Source organism: Dipodomys spectabilis, unplaced genomic scaffold, assembly GCF_019054845.1.
Source record: "Dipodomys spectabilis isolate Male_0828 unplaced genomic scaffold, ASM1905484v1 ptg001262l, whole genome shotgun sequence".
NCBI lineage: Eukaryota > Metazoa > Chordata > Mammalia > Rodentia > Heteromyidae > Dipodomys > Dipodomys spectabilis.
In genome coordinates, this window is record NW_024871939.1 from 11154 (window position 1) to 22641 (window position 11488).

The following is an 11488-nucleotide window of genomic DNA, read 5'->3' on the forward strand; positions in this document are numbered from 1 at the left end:
GCTACTCAGAAGGATGAGACCAGAGGATTGTGGTTCAAAGCAAGCCTTGTCAGGAAAGTCCATGAGACCCTTATCTTCAATTAATCACAGGAAACCCGGAATTGGTGCTGTAGCTAAAGTGGTAGAGTGCTCAACTTGAGATGAAGAGGTGAGGGACAGCGCCCACAAAAAAAAGTGCAAATATGACTTTCAGTTTCCCCAAAAGGAATGACAAGGTCAATAGTAATCTTTCCAAGCATAAAAAATAATTACAAAATGATTCAGTGCACCCTCTTTCACTGAGTTATTTAAGTTATGGCTTCTTTGCTGGGCATATTCTCTTCTTTTAAAAATTGTCAAATATTAGCTTTATAATAAACTTCATCTAATATTTTTTTCCAAAAGAGAAGTCCATACTGTCGATATCACTTGGCTTTCTTACTATCCTATTTCAAAGCTAATCCAGGCAGGAAAGTCTGTCAAACTATTATCTCTAAATAAACACTAAAAAAGCCGGAAGTTGAGTTTTGGCTCAAGCAGTAGAGTACTAGCTTTGAAGATAGGTGGGCAAGAAAGACAACTGTTAAGGGACAGGGTCCAGCCCCTGGGTTCAAGTCCCAGAACCAGGACAAACTAAACAAACAAGCAAACAAAAACAACCCCCAGATATTTCTTTGGGACTGTCCTTAAAGGAGTACTGCTCTGAGAAGAGGCTGCTTGTGCTGAACATATTCACAAGATCCTGCTTTTTTGGAATCCTTATTGCTATGGAGAACTCAGTACCAGACTAAAGGAATTGATAACTGACTCCTGCCAAAAGAGAATCTTCTCAGGGGTGAAATATCCATACATAAGACACTTTTAAACCTCCATGTCTTCGTTTCTTTGCAGTAGAACAACTTTGAAGCAATGTTATTAGGGGCTGGGAATGTGGTGCATTGGTACAGTGCTTGCCTTGCATGAATGAGGCCCTGATTTCTCAGTACCACATAAACAGAAAAAGTCAGAAATGGCGCTGTGGTTCAAGTGGTAGAGCACTATCCTTGAGATGAAGATCCGAGGGAGAGCGCCCAGGCCCAGACTTTAGGCCCCACAATTGACAAAAACAAATGCAAACTAACTAAAAAAACAACGTTAATTCCTTTTATTCTATGCTGGCCTTCACATGGCACATTATTATCTTTTGTAATACTCTCAACTAGAAGTTAACAGACAAGTTTATATGAATAAAAAACACACTGGAAAAAGTAAGGGACAGAGTTTCCTTCAAGCATTGGGATTCTTTTCTTGTACAGTAAAAAGGAAAGCACAAGTTAATTTGAACTTTATCATTCCTCTGTGTTCAATTCCTCTCCTGGGATCAGTTTCCACAAAGTCCAGTAACAATCATTGGTGCTTCTTGAGGTCAAATGAATGTTTTCTGTCTTCATTGAAATAACACAAGGACACTTTTGGACATGAGGTAATAGGTGTTTCAGAGACAACTTAGTAAAAGAGAAAATATAAAATTTATATTGCTTATAAATACTTTATCCATGAGTATATTTAGTTCAAACTTCATAATTGCTCTGCAAATTAAGCCAAATTTTAAATGGGAAGAAGGTCCTCAGATCATTCTTTTTGTGAGTGTATTTTCTGTGCGTTATTTCCCTAGTGCACATGAATTAACAGTAAGAGAAACATTTGCAACAATAGGAGAAAGAGAAGTTCTGTGTTTAAATATAAGTGTTCAATACAATATAGAAGACTACAAATAAGACAACATCGAAACAATAAAGCCAAGTCCAATATGTAGATTTATGGGAGTGTTCCTAGGTGGAATATGAAGTATGAGGCCTTTCCCTTTCTCAATCACGTTTGCTAATCGCACAAATTTTTAAAAGTAGAATGGAAGAATAATTCTGGTTCCAATGAAAGTCAGATATAAGGGCATGGACTTAACTGGAAAAACAAGTCCATCTTGAGAGAGCAGGGATTATACTGGCAATGAACTAGTGGCTAAGATCACATTTCTTTTTCTTTCCTTTACTTGCATTTTGTTGTTGTTGGTCTTGGCACTTGAACTTTGGGCCTGGGCACTGTCCCTCTGCTATTCAGCTCAAGGCTACTGCTCTACCACTTGAGCCACAGTGCCACTTCCAGTTTTCTTGTAGTTAATTGGAGAAAAAAGTCTCTGGGACTTTCCTAGCTGGGCTGGCTATGAACCCCAATCCCCAGATCTCTCCACCACGCAGCTTAAGATCACATTTCTAACAGTGTACACTCAGCATATGCAATGTGTATGTTCATCTATCTTTATATGAATTTTTGAGTTAAAAATGTGGGCTACAGCTTAGACTTTTCACTCAAAAAATGTTTGTAGTTTAAAAGTTGATAATTCTGGAGATATAAAACCTAAGAATGTAAAGCAGTCTGGGAAGTTCAGTTTGCATGCAGCCTGGGCAGAACAGTCTTTGCCAAACTACCAGCCAAAGCCTGAATTGGAAGAATGTCTCAGGTGATGAAATACCAGGCATGAGCAAGATTGATGAATAAGAGCTTGAGGCTTTTGCATACATACATACAAACATACACATACACACAGAGGCACTTATATGTGCACACAAAAATACACAAATGAAACAACTCTTAGAATATGTAGAAAAGTTTAAAAATAGCAATAGAAAATATGTCTTTAGTAAGAATTAAGAGATGAATTTTAGTATTAGAAAGTCCTCATGAACTTTCTTCAAAAAAGTTTGAGACTATTACATAGGTAGGGACGAGAGCTAGTAAGAGAGTCAATTAATCATTATTAAAGGGATCGAATGAATCAGAGATCCCAGCAGGTGCATCTGAAAATGATCATATCCTGTGTCAAATGTTAGAAGATCTTCTAAAATAGTACATAAACACTCTGAGCAGTCTGTCTAGTGGATAATATCATTGGAGAAGTTCAGAAAGGCTAGTCTATGTCTAGATTAAATAAACCAACAAACATGGCAGGGCAATGTGATACAAACCTGGAATTCTAGCACTCAGACTAAGGCAGGAGATTAGATAGTGGAATTAAATAGTGATACATTTCCTGGACCAGGTAGTATAATTTTGTCTAATAAAACAAACCAAACAACAAGAAAGGAATACACAATTAGAAGTTTGGGCTAATTTTGTTATTATGTTTTGAGAAGTCAAGTTTCCTATTGAAATGCAACTCGTATATAATCTTCAGTTTTGTTTTAAATGCTCTCTTCATTACAGAACATTCCTAGATTCAAAATGGCTCATGATTCCCACCCAAAATTTGAAAAAGTAAGTAAGCATCATTCTATTGGATTCCAAAGAAATGAGGAAGGATTACAAAACCTTAAGCCTAGAGAAATTTCAAAGTTCATCTAAAGCAGGACTTTGTAGATCTTGCTAAATTAGAATTTAGAGTTAACATAAATATTTTAGTTTTGCTTGTAATTTCATATTTTATAGGATACTACAAAATTCTTTTTGAGTAGAGGGTTTAATTGACAAATTCACAAATGATTCTGGCATTCTATTTGCCTAGAATATGCTTTCAAGAGAGTTATAATTAGATCTTAGTTAATAGAAAATTCCAATCATTCATGTATAAAATGATAATGTAAATAATCTAGACAGAGTTGCCAACAAATCGATATTAATTTATAAATATAGAAAAATTGCAATTTCTGAGGGTTTTGTATAACATTGTATGAAGAGAATAATTGTGTGACTTCTTCTTTCTTCTACCTATATGTAACAGAGGAAGCAATTTCCTTAATTGCGTGCCTCTGTATACAATGAGAAAAATGCTACATTTGGGGTTATTGGTTTGTCCTAGGGCTTGAAATCTGGGCCTGGAAACTGTCTCTGAGCCTGTTTATGCTCAAGGCTCGTGCGCTACCACTTCAATCTGAGTGCCACTTGTGTCTGACTTTTTCTGAGTTTATTGGATATTTGAACCATAATCTTCTGACCTTAGCATCCTAAATATCTGTGATAGTTTAAAAAAGTATAAATATAAATAACATTTGCAAGTGTTCTGATCTCAAGAATCTCACTGGGGGAAAATGGTGCAACCCAGTTAATTGTACTATTCTTTCCAGAACAAGGAGAGAATCACATTATCAGAGGTGTAGTATTTTTTTTCACAATAGAGATAAGCTATTCATGATGTGAATTAAGGGAATATTAAGGTGCACTTTACAAGTTGGAAATTATTGGACTAGGATGACTTTATGGCATAAATCTTCTATTGATGGTTCATAGAAATTATAGCTTACTCTGATAAAATTTGCTTACTCTTGAAGAATTAATTACAGATGCTTCATAATTTTATCCTCTACCAGAATGTGGCTATTTTTCTGTTGACTTCTCAATCTGTAACACTCCATTGGAAACTGCATCTATTGCAAAATTACTTAACATGCAAACAGGTACTGTTTTGAATCACTCAGGTATGGAATGTTCAGAATTTGAAAATGAGTAGTTATTAGTCATAGGAATTTTGAGGAACACATATATTTTGTCCTCTTAACAACTCATTTACTTTTAAAAGTTATAGGTTTCCATAGAATTAAACTATATTCGGTTTTAGTATGAGAAAGTACTAAATTTTTCCTTTTTTCAAAATATTGTCAAGTTTATTGTGAAAATAGTGTCTAGTTGGATAACATTCAAGTTGATGACTCTCTGATAAAAAAGTAGTAATCAATTCAAATTAGATGCCAAATAGTATTGATTTTTAAAAAGTTACTACATAAAATATTTACTATAACAATACAGTGAAATTATTTTTTATGTAGCTTATTTTTTTAATTTAATTTTATTGTCAAATTGGTGAACAATGGGTTACAGTAATTGTAAGGTAGTGAAAACATAACTTTTCAAACTTTTTACCCCCTCTTTCATTTTTCTTATAGTTTTCTTTCACCTCAATACTCCTCACAAGTTTTAATGTGCATTTCCAACATATTGTCTTGTGAGTATTGTTATTGCATTGGCTTGCCCTTTGTCCTTTGTCTTGCCATTTTGTTATTCCTCTTCCCTTCCCTAATTAAGGTAAGTGTATACACAATACACAGGGCACAAAATCAAATACAGCCGATGCCAAGACATAGGTGGAAAACCCAAAGAAAATAGAAATCATATAGTACATTATAAACAACTGCAAAAAAATCTCTGTTTCCATACCTTGGAGTTCATTTTGCTCAGCATCAGCTTATATGTTCATATATACACATAAAGCCACTGGAAAATAATAGTTGCATGGACACTATATCATATAAACAACATGTTACTGTTTTTGATGGAAAAGGTTGAATTAGGATTGGGGAAAAAGTGATTCTGATAAAGGAATTTCAAAAGAGTTTAAAAATTATGACAGGTATATTTTAATTGTTCAAATTTTTAACAAATTAGCCTATTAAGAAAATTGCCTGGGAAAATAGGCTTTCATGCCAAGAAAGCTATGGAGACCTAGTTGAGAGGGAGCAATGTGGGTAAAGATAGCTCATTTTCACACTAAACAAACTTTAGAAACCTTACTGTAAATCCTGTAGGTTCCCTTGAGAATTGTCCTTACCCAGGAAATATACTCTCACTGTGTGAAATTCAAAGTTCTTAAGAAAACTAAGACATCAAATTTTGTGAATTAACCTTTAATTACCAAAATTATTCTTTGAAAAAGATAATTTGGGTCAAAATATTTAGGGAGAAAGGGCCCTTCAAAATGAAAGAAGGTATTGGGTTCACACTTTTCTGTTTGTAACACTTTCCACAATGTCTTTGCACGTGAAGCACTGAAACACAGAAAAAAATCTGATTGGTTACGCCAATGATTACACATTTCTAAGTAGCTCACAAAAAATAATATCCTTATTAACATGAGGTAGTGAAGACTTCTCTTATTACATAAGCCAAAAAGTTTGGGATTAGAAAAGAATTGAGAAAATTGAAAGGGTAAGAAAACAATGTTCTTAGAAGCCCTATATAAGCATACTGACTTCAGCAGTGGAGGGAGGCCAAAAATTTTGATATAGATTGTCTTAATATTTTTGCTACCTAAAGTGATTTTACAGAGCCTATTTGGCTCACTACAATGTAGAACAGTTTGAATGAGGACAGGAAAATAAATTCTACGTCCAAATGAGGCAACTTAAAAGAGTTTTAAAAGAGAAACCATGAAGATGTAGCGGGGTGGGGTGGGGAGGAGATCTTATAGTCTTCCAGCTTCACTGGACTTGAAGTCAAGAAGCTGTGCTTAATTGGAAATCAGGGAAGAGCTAGGAGGAGGACATAGAATTAGGACATAGAAGCATTGTCCTTTGTAATAGACACTGTTACCCAAGGTATGGATGATTTAACTCTATTCTGTTCCATACATCTTGCTGAGCAAATGCAAGACCAAGAAAAAATAGCCTATTGAAATAATTTTGCAAAGAATAACTTCACTGATCCTGATATGGTATCTAAGGAGAGTCTTAAGAGAGAACATAAAAGTGGAGTATACTTCGGTTTCCTCTAAGCATCTTGTTAGTAAAATATATCTTTGAGGTTAGAAGTGATTGAACCAAAAAGTAGTGGAGTACTTATTTTTGTGGAACTTTAGACACAAGAGGACTTTCAAGGTAAAAAAAAAAAGTATAGCTAAATATTTGTGATCACAGCTTCTTGGATCGGTTTTTTGGAGACAAAGTTTTACATTAGAGTTTGTCCTCATTAACATAAATGTTGGATTTTCGTGGCAACCAAATGCAAGGGTGAAGCTTAATGGACTCCCTTGGACAAGTAAACAGCATGGTAGAAAAAAAATGGCAAATAATATTTAGGAAATTAGTTTGGCTAATTACTTGCCAGAACAAAGAATGAAAGATATAATTCAAAATCACTTGACTTAAAAATATGAAGAAAGAGTAGTGAAGAGAGATGAGAGAAAACATAAAGGACTTTTCTGTCTCCAGTGGAGTAATGGATTCTTGATCTTGTTTCTTCCATTCTATCTTCACAAGCCATCAAGTGTGGCTGAGGACTGGAGTATCCATTTCAGACAAAGAGAACTCACAGAAGAAAATATTTGCAGCAGATGTAGTGATTCACAACCTTAGACAATCTACTTAAATCTGTTCAAAATTCTCTGCTACCCCAAACTGCCCTCTTTGAACAGCTTTGTTTGCTATTCCCCAGACTACCCTTCATGAACTATTTAAAATTTTGAGAGGTCATATACTCCTCTCTAGAGATTGCTGTTTGTTTGTGATTTTTGTGTGTTTTTGTTTTTTGTTGTGTTTTTTAATTAAATTTCAAAAGGTTGTGCAAGTGTATTACAATAAATATGTCCATCTAATTGTCCAATGCTCCTGGATCAGAGTGACTCCTTCTATCATTCTCAACCAACCCTTCTCCAAGATGTATTTCAGATTTATCACTTCCTTTATCACATGTGTACATTGAGTATTCTAACTGTACTTGCCCCTTGTTCCATTTTTCATTCATTCTGTCTTTACTATTATTCCTCTCTGGTTTCAAATTCCTGATAGTCATTCTGTTAAACTGTTAATATTCTGAAAGTTTTATATACTATCCATGGAGTTTCAATCCTGCGTACACTTGAACTGATGTCAGCTTATATTTCCATAATTCATTAATCTGCAATAAAAATTTGCAAGACTGGAGACGTGAAGCACCTAGACATGATTTTATTCTCATCCATTTGGAAGATTAATCTTTAGTCAACAAGAAAGTTTAAAAATGGCTTAGAATATATTCCTAACTACCAAATTTTATAAATGGCTTTGAAAAAGGTTTATGATTATTTTATTTTACATGGGATAATATTTTCTACTACCTATAAGTTTTGGAAAAAGAAGAAGACTACGATTTACTACTATACAAGAATATGGTAGAAATAGAAGACAGATTTTATGTTTGTCACATCTCTGATGAGTACCCATATTCATGACTTTAAGTCATATTTCTTCTTACTATGTTAGACTGATAGGTAAAACATTAAACAACATATGATAAAGCAACTATTTGTGACTTTTTAAAATGTACCTTAGGGGCTGGGAAGGTGGCTCAGTGGTAGAGTGCTTTCCTTGCATGCATGAGGCCCTGGGTTCGATTCCTCAGCACCACATAAGCAGAAAAAGCCAGAAGTGGCGCTGTGGCTCAAGTGGTAGAGTGCTAGCCTTGAGCTGAAGAGCTGAGGGACAGCGCCCAGGCCCAGAGTTCAGGCCCCATCACTGGCAAAAAAAAAAAAAAAATGTACCTTAGTAAGTGATTAAACTTACTTTATTAGCTAGTGTTTGGGTTTGAATTATGGGAGGTTTTTCTATTTGACACATTTCTGTAAGGCACCTACTGAACAACACAAATGGTGAGTGGTACTATTTCTACACTTTAATGAATGGTTGAACCTGTTTGGCATTAGTGCTGGGTAAATAAAACAACTCTATTGTAACTTGCACCCTAAACTTGAAAAATTTGTAATGTCAATATTGTCTACTTGTCAAATGTTATTTTGGTGAATGTGATTTTTAAAAGATTATTTGAAAAGGAATCTGTTTTCAGGAGATTAAGTGTAGGTTATCATTGGTTTGAGAATGATAACATTTTTATTCTACAGAAACAAGTTTTACTGAAGTACCAGTATTTTGAAGCATTAACGATCTCCTCAATTAATGTTTTTGTGAATTATATTTGACCTGTAAGTCAAGTTTTCCTAGCCTTGGTAGACCAATTATGGATCTATCGTTCTAGGAACTATTTTTTTTGCCTACTTATGCTGGACTGAAATCTTTGAGTAATCATTAGAAGAGGGGTATTAAAAATAATTTTGTGACATTTGTGATCTTGGTCACTCATATGGGCTGGTCATTTGTAAACTAAAGTTTGAATTACTGTACTTTCTCTCAGATTTTGTGATCTCATCTTTCATTTTAAGTTGCATTGCATTACACAATTGCTTACCACTAATTCTGGTGTCATAAGGAATTGAGATGGATTTTCAATTACTTTCTGTTGGCATGTTTCATGAGCCTAGGTGAGAAATCTTCCCCTTGTTATCAGATGAAGAGGATAACTAAGACCTGGGATCCTAGGACCCGTGGGTCCTGCAGAAGAATAATACCTTTTAGATATCGTATCAGCAAAATTTGGGTACAATCAGTAGAAATGCTTCAGAAATATAGAGAAAAACATTTTGCAACCAGTGAGTTAAAACAATAAACAGAGCAGCAGAGTAAAATCCCTTATAGATTAGAGGAAAACAATTGTTTTTTTTTACAATGTGAATTCAGAAGACCAAGAATAATTAGAACATATCACAAGTTTATACCAAAGACATTGCACTGATACTTTTTATATTCTAATTTACATTCTAAACCTTATTATTTATATTCCAATCTATTTATTGTAATAAATATCTATTTATTTGTCAAATTATCAATTAATTCTAGTAAGTTCCACTGTGTGAAATAAAATATCAGCACGTATAAATATAAAATATATAACTATAAAATATAATAAAAAAGGCACATGTTTTGCAATGTTCTGTTGTGGTTACGGTATCAAAGGCAACTGTCTTTTAAAATATTATTCCATTATTTCTACCTCAGTGTTTGGTAGAGTTGGACCTAAAGCTTTACCATTTGGAGATTTACAGCCTAGAGACAAGAGGAAACACTGTGATTAAAACATTACCAATTTAAGGCCTAATATCGAGGAGAAACATCTAGACTTCTCTTGTAACTATGAAAATATTTGATGAAAGAAAGGCAGTAGTGTAAATTCCTGCCTGGATGGATGGTAGACTGGCCAGGACATTTGGTAATCATGCATGTGAAATTTTTTTCACCTTCTTGGCTTTAGCTACTATTGAAATGTTAGGTATAAAAAACAATTATATTTTGATAAAATACCTTCTAGCCTAAAAGGTTCTGCCTTAACTGTTTATCTCTCTATGATCCCTTTTAACTAATATTAGTTTTGTTCCAATAAGAAAATCTATGCTGTCAGGGTAAGATATTCTGATTGGTCTGTTGGTACAGGGAAGAAGAGTAAAGGGTCAGGTAGACATTTGTACCAGTAAGACATCATTTAGGAATTTTTAAGCTGCAGAAGTTTAGAAGTAGCTCGTAAGCAAGGCTTACTTTGAATCCATTAACTCCACAAAGCTAACTCAGTTTATAAATAAGTACTTGAAAAACAATCACCTTTGGACCTAGCTATAAAGGCTTCAAAGTATGATCAAATTTAAAATGAAAAAGACTTAAAATAGTCATTGACAAAAAAATTGCAAATGTGAGCAATCAACCAAACAATATAAGCTTTTCCCAATATACACAGAATTTTAGAGAAGTAAGATCAGTAACATTTTTAGGAACAATAAGGTTTCCTAGTTACAAACAGTCAACCAAGGATATATGCCTGTATAAAGATTGCATCAATAACTACTTAAATTTACAGGATACTACATGCTTCAGCAGGACGTTTACCCAAATTACTACAATATAGAGATTATCATGGCATTTGCACAAGGATGATATGAGAATTTGTGAATTTTTCCATATTTTTCATTCTTGAGATGCAAGAAATGAAAAACAGTTATTAAAAAATTGATTACAAAAATACAAGTCGTTATGTCGAAAAATGAACTTTACAACTTTGTGCGGGTGGAGGGGTAGCAGGGAGGATTGAGTGGAGGAGCAGGGGAAGGATGGGAATGGATGGGAAGGGTAAATACAGGAGGAGGCTACAATGCTTGATGAGAAATGTACTCATTATCTTGCCCATGTAATTGTAACCCCTCTGTACAGTATTTTCACAATAAAAAATTAAAAAAGGCAAATGTAACAATATATGTAATTCGTTGAACTGAAAGTTAGTTTGACATCAGTGCGTTAAATCCTCACCTTAGAATGGCCTTTCCATAGCATAATCTTTACAAAACATTTGAAATTGGATAACATTGTCATTTTATCCCAAAGAAATAAAATACTATAAGGACCTAGGAAAAAAAAGGAATCTTAAACTTTTTCTATATGGAATGCTATCTGAAATAACACATTTATTAACGAACCTATATATTATAAAACAATGTATAATTCAAAGTATTATATCTAGGAGAGAATTAAATAGATTATGGACATTATACAAACAAAATACAGAGTATTTTAAAATATACTTTTTTCATACAAGCACCAGAAATATTTTTAGTTTCTGTACTACTCATTTCAACAGATAAGTTAAAGTGATTTCTGATTTAAAAATCACAAACCCTGCAGAAATCATTATAGATGTATACAAACAACTCTTGAATACATTTTGACATCAAAGTCAGGCAATTCATTGAAGAATACTATGGAATCCATGAATTTTTAAAGTAAGATATTGCTGTTGCTTTGTATTGTGAAAATATTTTGTACAGACACAAAGATGGATTGGCATTTTTGAAATTTAAGAATCTTAACCAAACCATTATGAGTTAGGAGAACAATTTTTACAGCCTTCCACAATT

General features: G+C 33.8%; 1 pseudogene; it reads left to right on the top strand.

Annotated features, from left to right (window-relative positions):
- The first annotated feature begins 10445 nt into the window (after nt 1-10445).
- On the top strand, nt 10446-10545 carry LOC122103008 (annotated as a pseudogene).
- Nucleotides 10546-11488: the final 943 nt, after the last annotated feature.